The sequence below is a fragment of the Piliocolobus tephrosceles genome, chromosome 10, assembly GCF_002776525.5.
Source record: "Piliocolobus tephrosceles isolate RC106 chromosome 10, ASM277652v3, whole genome shotgun sequence".
Classification (NCBI taxonomy): Eukaryota; Metazoa; Chordata; class Mammalia; order Primates; family Cercopithecidae; genus Piliocolobus; species Piliocolobus tephrosceles.
The window spans coordinates 45290712-45299531 of record NC_045443.1 but is presented as its reverse complement, the minus strand read 5'-3'; positions in this window follow the sequence as shown (position 1 = coordinate 45299531).

The following is an 8820-nucleotide window of genomic DNA, read 5'->3' as shown; positions in this document are numbered from 1 at the left end:
TTGAGATGGAGCCTTGCTCTGTTGCTCAGGCTGGAGTGCAGCAGTGCGATCCTGGCTCACTGCAACCTCCGCCTTCCAGGTTCAAGAGATCCACCTGCCTCAGCCTCCCAAGTAGCTGGAATTACAGGCATGCACAAACATGCCCAGTTATTATTATTTTTTTTTTCTGTATTTTTAGTAGAGACAGGGTTTTGTGACATTAGCCAGGCTGGTCTTGAACTCCTGACTTCAAGTGATCCTCCTGCCTCAGCCTCCCAAAGTGCTGGAATTATAGGCGTGAACCACCAAGCCCAGCCAGAAAAGGCCAATTATTTGAATGTCATTAGAGAAAATCTAAATAAATGGAAATACATGTAGACATACCTCACGGAATATCCATAAAGCTAATGGTTCTTCACCCTAATAGCTCCAAGAGTTATACCACTTTTAGCACAACTATTTTTTGGTATAATTATTTTTTCACCCAAAACACACTAAATAAATACACTGTAAGAGTGATAATCAACATTACAGTGTCAGATTAAAAACATACTAATTTTCTTCATGCAGTACTCTCTAGGAAGAGAGTATCATTTGGAACAATTTGAATTGCACATCATAGTTGAGTTGGAATTTTGTCAATAAAGTGCTGTGGACCACAGATTTCATGGAAGTGAGCAGTCCAATAAGCTCCCTACTTAGCATACCAATTAGTGGTATAGAAATAGATGCTTTTAAAGTGCTTGAGGAGTTTGCTTTTCTCAGGCATTTTTGAGAGGATATATGAAGGATCATCAGACATCTTGTACTGCAAAGGTCAATTTCCTGATGCCTACCTTTTGTGTCTTATTATGGACAAACTGAATTATGCTACCAAAATGTCCCAATTAGATTAGATTTGGTCATATCCAAATCGGGAATGGTGGTGAAGGTATTCTTGCATCGTAGAATGGGAAGAAAAAGCCATCTCGCCAACATGTAGAATTAATCAGGATACAAGCCTCATAAATTTATAAATTCAGTTTTAAAGCAGTCCAAGTATTTATCTTTTTTTTTTTTTTTTCTGAAACAGGGTCTCACTCTGTTGCCCTGGCTGGAGTGCAGTGGCTTGATCATAGCTCATTGCAGCTTCAAAGTCCCAGGCTCAAGTAATCCTCCTGCCTCAGCCTCCCACGTAGCTGGGACTGCAGCCAGTTGCCACCACACCAGCTTTCTTTTCTTTTCTTTTAATTTAATTTTTAGTAGAGACAAGATTGTGCTATCTTGCCCAGGCTAGTCTCAAACTCCTGATATCAATAATCCTCCCACCTTGGCCTCCCAGAGTGCTGGGGTTGTAGGTGTATACCACTGCACGTGGCCCCTAGTATTTCAAGAGTAGAAAGGAAGGACTGCAGAGAATTGAGGGAGGGAGAGAATAACGGGACTTCTTTGGGTTATGCAGAATATAAATGGTAGATAATTTAGTACTGGGCCGAATTTTGGAAAAACAGTGGGTAGGTCAGGGGAAAGAAGGGTATACGGATCTGAAGAAGAAAACTGTGATAATGAAGAGATAGAGAGGATGGGGGTTAGGAGGGGAGCAACTCATCAGATATATGCTCCATTGGACGGATCTTTTGTCTGTCTGTTTACCACTTTATCAGCAGTACTTAATAAGGTCCCTGGCACTGAGTGGGGCTTAGTCAATATTTGCTGTTGTGTTGAACATAGTATACTGATATAACAAATATTTAATTGGGGGCACAAGAAATGGCAACTAAGTCAGCACATACTCTAGCTAGAAAATTAATTCAAAATCAAATTAGAAAATGGGTGGACAAATGTTAAAATGTTCCCAGATTTGAAGCCGAGGGCACAAGGATCATGATATACGGTAGGCTCCCTTATCTATCCAGTCATCTGGTAATGATAATAGAAATTTCCCAGGGAAAACTGGAACTGCTCTAGACCTTCCTGGGCCACGTGCCATGGACAGGGCCTCCTAAGGGAACATTGGAAAGGACCGGTTCGAAACTATCCCCAGGGATACAGTTGGAATGGTCAGGCTTCAAGAATAGACAGTTGGTCTTGTTACAGTAACCAGTTAGAAGCTCATGCCTGCTTTTCTCTCTCTCTCTCTCTTTCTCTCTCTCTCTCCCCTCCCTCTTCTCTCTCTCTTTCTGTGTGTGTGTGTGTGTGTGTGTGTGTGTGTGTGTGTGCGCGCACACAAGTGAGAGGAATGGGGAAGGAGGGTGGAGGAAGGAGGAGTTCATAAATGAGCAGCTGGTTTGCAGGAAAACCGCAACTCACTCTGCACCTTTGGATCCCTCTTAGCCTGAGGTCAGCACAGCCAGTGTCCTCACCAGCGTCTGCCAAAGTCCACGGACAAAGTCAGTGAATTCACTCACTTCTGCCGTGACAGCTGCCCCTGCCTCTGGATCCCTGGAGATTAACACTCATGGCTCCCTCAGGAACAGCCCATGTTCAGATCACACCAGGACTCTCCACACTGCAGGCACTGGGGAGCTGTCACAAATCTTGACTCTGTTAACCCCTCTCTGCTCTGTTTCTCCCTCTCTAAGCTTGCTGTGGTCCCAACTTCCTCCGGGTAGTCACTTCTTCCTCTGCAGCTCCTCTCCGTGTTTCCATCAGGACGTCAGTCTGCCCACCTGCCCTGTTGGCTCTGGCTAAGGGAAGATGGCTTGATGTCACTGAGCCTGGTTTGCAGAGGCCTGTCTCTGATGACTGGGGATAAGGAGACAAACCAGAGGGTCAGCCTCTTGTTCCTAGAACTTGGGAGGCACCTGGTTCCTCGGTTTTGAGTCCATGTTACCAGGCACATGCCCAGCAGGCCTGATCCGCCTCTCATTCACTTTTCCATGTTTGGCTTTTGGTGCCCTCATTTTTTTTCCTGTCTCCAGTTTGGTGTTCATGGTGACTGTGTCTTTAGATGTGTTTCTCTGTATAAACCTATTATATTTTCACACTCTTTCCCGATCTCCCTGTATTTCAGTCCCTCTAGCTCTTTCTTTGGCTTTAACATTTTTCTTTCCTTTTTAGAGAGAAGAGATCTCTCCCCCATCTCTGTCTCTCTGATTACTTCTCTTATTTCTTTTCTTTCCTTTTTTTTTTTTTTTTTTTTGAACCTTCCTCTTTATGTTTGTGCATGTCAGTATTTTCTATTTATCTGGGATTTTTCTTTCTTGTTCTCAGGGGAAAGGGGTCTGAGAAGTAACTCAAGGATGGTCCTCTCTTAGAGACTGTGATACAGAGCATGAGTTCCACGTTTTGTTTGCAATGTTTCTGGGAACCAGGTTAGAAGAAAAGGTGAAGGCCAAGTTAGATGTAAACAATTTCCTGGCAGTGAGAAGCTGGAAACATGAGGATGGATTAGAAAGGGCAGGTGAGACCCTCTCCTTTCTCTGGGCTTCTGCAGAAGCAGTTAGTTGGGCTTACAAGTGGAAGGCTGGCCAAGTCTGTACAATCTTCTTTCCATATGTGAAGTGAAACCACAGGGAGACAGACAAGAAACAGAGATCAGAACTAATGTTTGTTGTCTATCTGCCTAAGTCACTAATCATGTATTCTTTTAGTTAATCCTCATTTTATAGGAGAAAAACTTGAGACTCAGCTAGCTGACTCCCATTGAGTAAATGGCAATGCCAAGGCTGAATTTCAGGTATGCTGGCCTCTGAAGTCTCTCTACTTTACCCTATGCCATGCCTTACTGCTTCTCTGTAAAATGGTGCACTTTCAAGTGTGTGTGTATTTTTAATGCGTTTATACATCAGCTTTACAAATCATTTTTAAACTATTACATCTGAGGGAAAAAAGGGTTGAGTCTGCAAAGGAAAAAAATTATTTTACAAATCATTTAGCTTGAGATAACAAAGCCATTTTACCTCGTACCCCCAATCTGACTCAAAGTAAGACTGTGAATTCTTTTTTTAATCGGCAAAAGAATTACACATATTTATGGTATAAAATATGATGTTTTAATATATGTATACATTGTGAAATGACTAAATAAAGCTAATTAACATATACATTACTTCTCATACTTATCATTTTTGTGGTGAGAACACTTAAAATCTACTTTCTTAGCAATTTTCAAGAATATATTAATAATACCTTGTTATTAACTAGTCATCATGTTGTACAATAGAGCTCTTGAAATTATTCCTCCCATCTAACTAAAAGTTTGTATCTTTTGACCAACATCTCCCCAGTCCTCACTCCCCACCAGCCCTGGGTAAACACAATTCTACTCTCTGTTTTCTAGGCTGACTTTGTAACATTCCACATATAAGTGAGATCATGTGGTATTTGTCTTTCTGTGCTTGGTTTATTTCATTTAATATCACATCCTCCAGGTTCATCTATGTTGTTGCAAATAACAGAATTTCCCACTTTTTTTCTAAGGCTAAATAGTGTTCTATTGTGTATATATGCCACATTTTCTTTACTCATTTGTCCATTGATGGGCACTTAAGTTGATTCTCTATCTTGGCTACTGTGAATAATGCTGCAATGACTGTGAGAGTGCAGATGTCTCTTTGACATACTGATTTCGTATCCTTTGGATATATCATATGGTAGTTCTAATTTTAATTTTTTGAGGAACCTCTGTAATATTTAACAAATGACAATACCAATTTACATCCCACCAACAGTGTGCACTTATTCCCTTTTCTCCACAGCCTCACAACACTTATCTTTTGTCTTTTTGCTAATAGGTATGAGGCAGTATCTCATTGTGGTTTTAATTTGCATTTCCCTGATGATTCGTGATGTTGAGCATTTTTTTCATATACCTGTTGGCCATTTGTCTGTCTTCTTTTAAGAAATGTCTATTCAAGTCCTTTGCCTATTTTTAAATTCAGTTGTTTTCTTGCTATTGAACTGTTTTGAGGTTTTGAATCTCGTAAATACATAACTATTCGCCTCTTAAAAAACATCTATTTCATAGTCCAGGACTCTCAGTGTGTTTCAAATTTTTCTCTTCTATGACTTATAGCTATAGATGATAGTACTAATTCTCTCTGATAGGAATTCTGTCTCTCTCTCTGTCTCTCTCTCTCCTTCCCTTTCTGTGTGTGTGTGTCCTCTTTCTCTCTCATAGCTCTCATTCTTTCCCTTTCTTCTCTAAGCTATTTAGAGTTAGTCCAATTTTTTTCAGGCATTTAAAATAGCAAAATAGCTCAGATTAATCAATGCCATGGAACAGCTGAAGTTATTATCCAGTCCACTGATGTATCGTGGTTCTTCTTAATTACTAAGTTCTTTTGAACATACACACAGAGGAGCATTATCATGGGTAGCTTGGCATATCATTTTCTCTGTCTTTCCCTTAGATTTCTGATTGTTTTACTCTTTGTTTAAATCTCCATATTGAAGGTGACTGTGAGAAGGGGGAGGAGCAGCAAGTCTAATCTGGTTTTGTTATAGCTTTTCTAATGGAATAGTAGATTCACTTTAGTGCTCAGCTGGAGAAGGAAGGGATAGGGATCATGGAAGGTGATCATGTTTTATGATATAGAGGGAGGCACAATATGGAATTAAAACCTCCACTATAAAATTAGGATGAGGTTATTTTTGGTATTTTCATTATTTATTATGTCTTCTGTGGAGTCCTAATTAGGGAAAAGGAGTCAGGCTGGCGGGACCAAGGGAAAGCAAAAAAAGAAAGCAGATAAGTTGTAAGTCTGCCTTTCTTCATGGTCCAGGACATATAGCCCTCCTGCACAAATAACTCACAATCTTCCTGTACCCAACTATCACCAGACACCCTGAAGTTAGCTCACTGCAACCTTGGCATTATCAGCACTGCACAAAGCTCTCTTCAGCATACAGCATAAACTCTATTCTATAATATAAACTCTCCAGCAAGCCTGTTTCTTTGCAGTCAGCTTCTCTCGTGCTGATACTGCCAGTTGCCTCTCAGCCAAAATATTTTCTTACTTTCTCTAGTAAATCTGCCTTTCTGTACCTACAATTTGCTTGGTAAATTCTTTTACCCCTGCACCATCAGCTCAGATAGTTGTTTCTTCCCAGTAACATCTCCCTTTAATGCAGTAAGTAACCTCCCTTTAACCAATAAGAAGGACCTTCCAGGAGAGTTTGTGCCCTATACTTACCTTTTGCAGATCACAGGGATCTGTCTCATCACGGGGGTCTGGCATGCCAAGTCTGGATACATTCATAATACTTGGCCTTGGCTAGGCATCTTCAGGGGCTGCAGGTACTTCAGAGATCCTCACTTTCTGAGGGATGTGGAGAAATTGAAGTGGATATGGTAGCAAAGAGGTGAATGAAGCAAAGTGAAGGCAGAAAACACTGGGAGGGAAGCAATGAGAGAATTTAGAACACTTCTACAATTTAACTTAACAAATCTGTTGCAAGGTGTGGCACCATGAAAGGCAAACTACTCACTGTCCATCTTGCTGAAGAAAAGGGAAATGGGAATGAAATTAAAATAGAAAAGAAAGGAAATGGACAGGCCTGTAGAAGCACTTCTGAAGTGAGTTTGTGAGACATTGGAATGAGTTGCTACATTGCAACAGAGTTGTAAGCAGAGGACTCCAGGAACTCATACTAAGGCTTAGTTGCCCTTCATTAAAAGTCATTTACATCTATCCTCCAAATGCCTCCCCAAACGTGGGTCCACATGCTTTTGTCTCTACAACTTCATTAGGAAATACATGGCAAAAGTTTATTGTTTGTTGTTTTCTGATTTTATTCCTAGCAGATAGGTCTTAGTGAAAATCACAGAGTTCCGAATTCTCAAATTTTAAAATCTTTAAAAATGCCATAATTACAGGGCTTTCTGGGTTATATGTAAAATCAGATGGAGAAACAGCTACTTTTTTTCTGGCCTTTTAAGGATAGAGTAAGGCCTGACCTTGTGTTTCTAATGGTGGCTGGTGCTAGGTCAGAGAGGTCTGGCAGACAAGGGCTCGGATTTTTTTTTTTTTTTTTAAGAGTCTTGTTCTGTCGCCCAGGCTGGAGTGCAGTGGTGCCATCTCAGCTCACTGCAACCTCTGCCTCCTGGGTTCAAGCAATTCTCTGCTTCAGCCTTCCCAGAAGCTTGGATTACAGATGCCTGCCACCATGCCCGGCTAATCTTTTTGTATTTTTAGTAGAGACGGGGTTTCACCATCTTGGCCAGGCTGGTCTTGAACTCCTGACCTCGTGATCCACCCACCTTGGACTCCCAAAGTGCTGGGATTACAGGCGTGAGTCACCATGCCTGGCCAAAGGGCTCTAATCTTACAGGGACTTTTGCTATTGCTCCTGGTGAAGGGTCTCTCAGTGTAGTTTCCTCTCTTTCTAGCATTCCTGATGCAAAACACCTACCCAACCAGATGCAATTACTTGGTTCTCTCCTTGCACAAATAGGCAGCTGAGTCTTACAAATGACACTGCAACTTGTGCATTCTCCCCTTCTCTCTCCGGTTCTGGGTAACCCTGGTCTCACTAATAAGGACCTCTGGAAGATCCTGGTTGTGCTTGTATTTTAGCAGGGCTACTTCCAGGGCTCATTCCTCGTTGATTCCTAAAGCTAGTCATCTTATCTGTATTTTAGAATGACTAAAGGTCTTTTCTTTGCTTTTATTAGTCTGATTTCTAAATTCTATTAGTTTCCCCATTTAATAAAAACATATGCATTCTCTTAGTTAACAAAGAGAAATTGACTTACCACTTTAGGGCAAACTATGTGCTCTCTGGGCTAGAATCAAGAGAGTGGATGGTTTTGCCTTCTTCCTGTAGACTGCCTGTTGATTTAATCTTATTTGACAAGGGAATTTTCAGAGTGGGAAGAGGGAAGAAAAGTCCTGTAAATCCTAAGTGCTGGCTCTAGTTCTCTGCCTTGAGTAGCAAAGAAAATCTCCATTCAATTTTCAAATAAGTCCTAATTTAAATCTTCTATATATTCAATTTCAAAATGATTAAGCATTGGCCATTATAGGATTTACTACCTCCAATCAGTCCACTCATTATCAAATTCAGGGACAGGAATCTCTATTGTTTATCTTCCTTAATAAAGATGAAAGGCAAACCGCTTTTCTTCATTGAGTGTATGTTTTATACCACAATAATCACACATCCACGAACAATTCAATTACCAAATGAACATTTTTTGTGGCTACTTTCTGCCTCTTAAGGCATTCCTCAAAGTTTAGGTACAATTTCAAGTTTATACCTAAATGGAAGACTTTCTGGACTTAATACTTGTTCTCACTTAGATTGGTCATTTTTTGGTTGTTGTTACAAAAATGTCTTTTTCCATGAACAAGATTCTTTCAATCTGTCAGTCATTAGCAGAAATTTTCTCTCATACCTATTTTTAAAAATTATTTGTGGATATTTTTCCTATTTTATTGTCTCATTACTGTCGGGATCCACCAGTACTTTATTGAAGCCCTATTAGAGATTACTGGTGGTGGATGGCTCAATCACTCTCTATTGGAGATACTTTTGAGGAAACAAACAATTCAGCAAGATGAAAGAACACTTTAATTTTCAGACCAAATAAATGTGTGGGAACTTTGTGACTTCAAATCAGAAATTTTTAACTCTTCATGGGCTCCAGCAGCCTTAGGGAAGTTGATAAATTGTGGACTCACCAAGAAAAATGCTCCATTGCTCACAACTTTTCCTACAACATTTCAGAGATGCACGGACACTCTGAAACATGTCTGTTGATTCCCTGGGGGTCCATGAACACCACATTAAATGTATCTACTATAAAGTTTATTCACCCAGAAAAAACAATGTTTTTCTGCATCGTGAAGTGATGCATTTAATTTAATCCAAAAAGTAAGAGATTTAAATATGCATTGGATAAACCAGGTTTTAAGT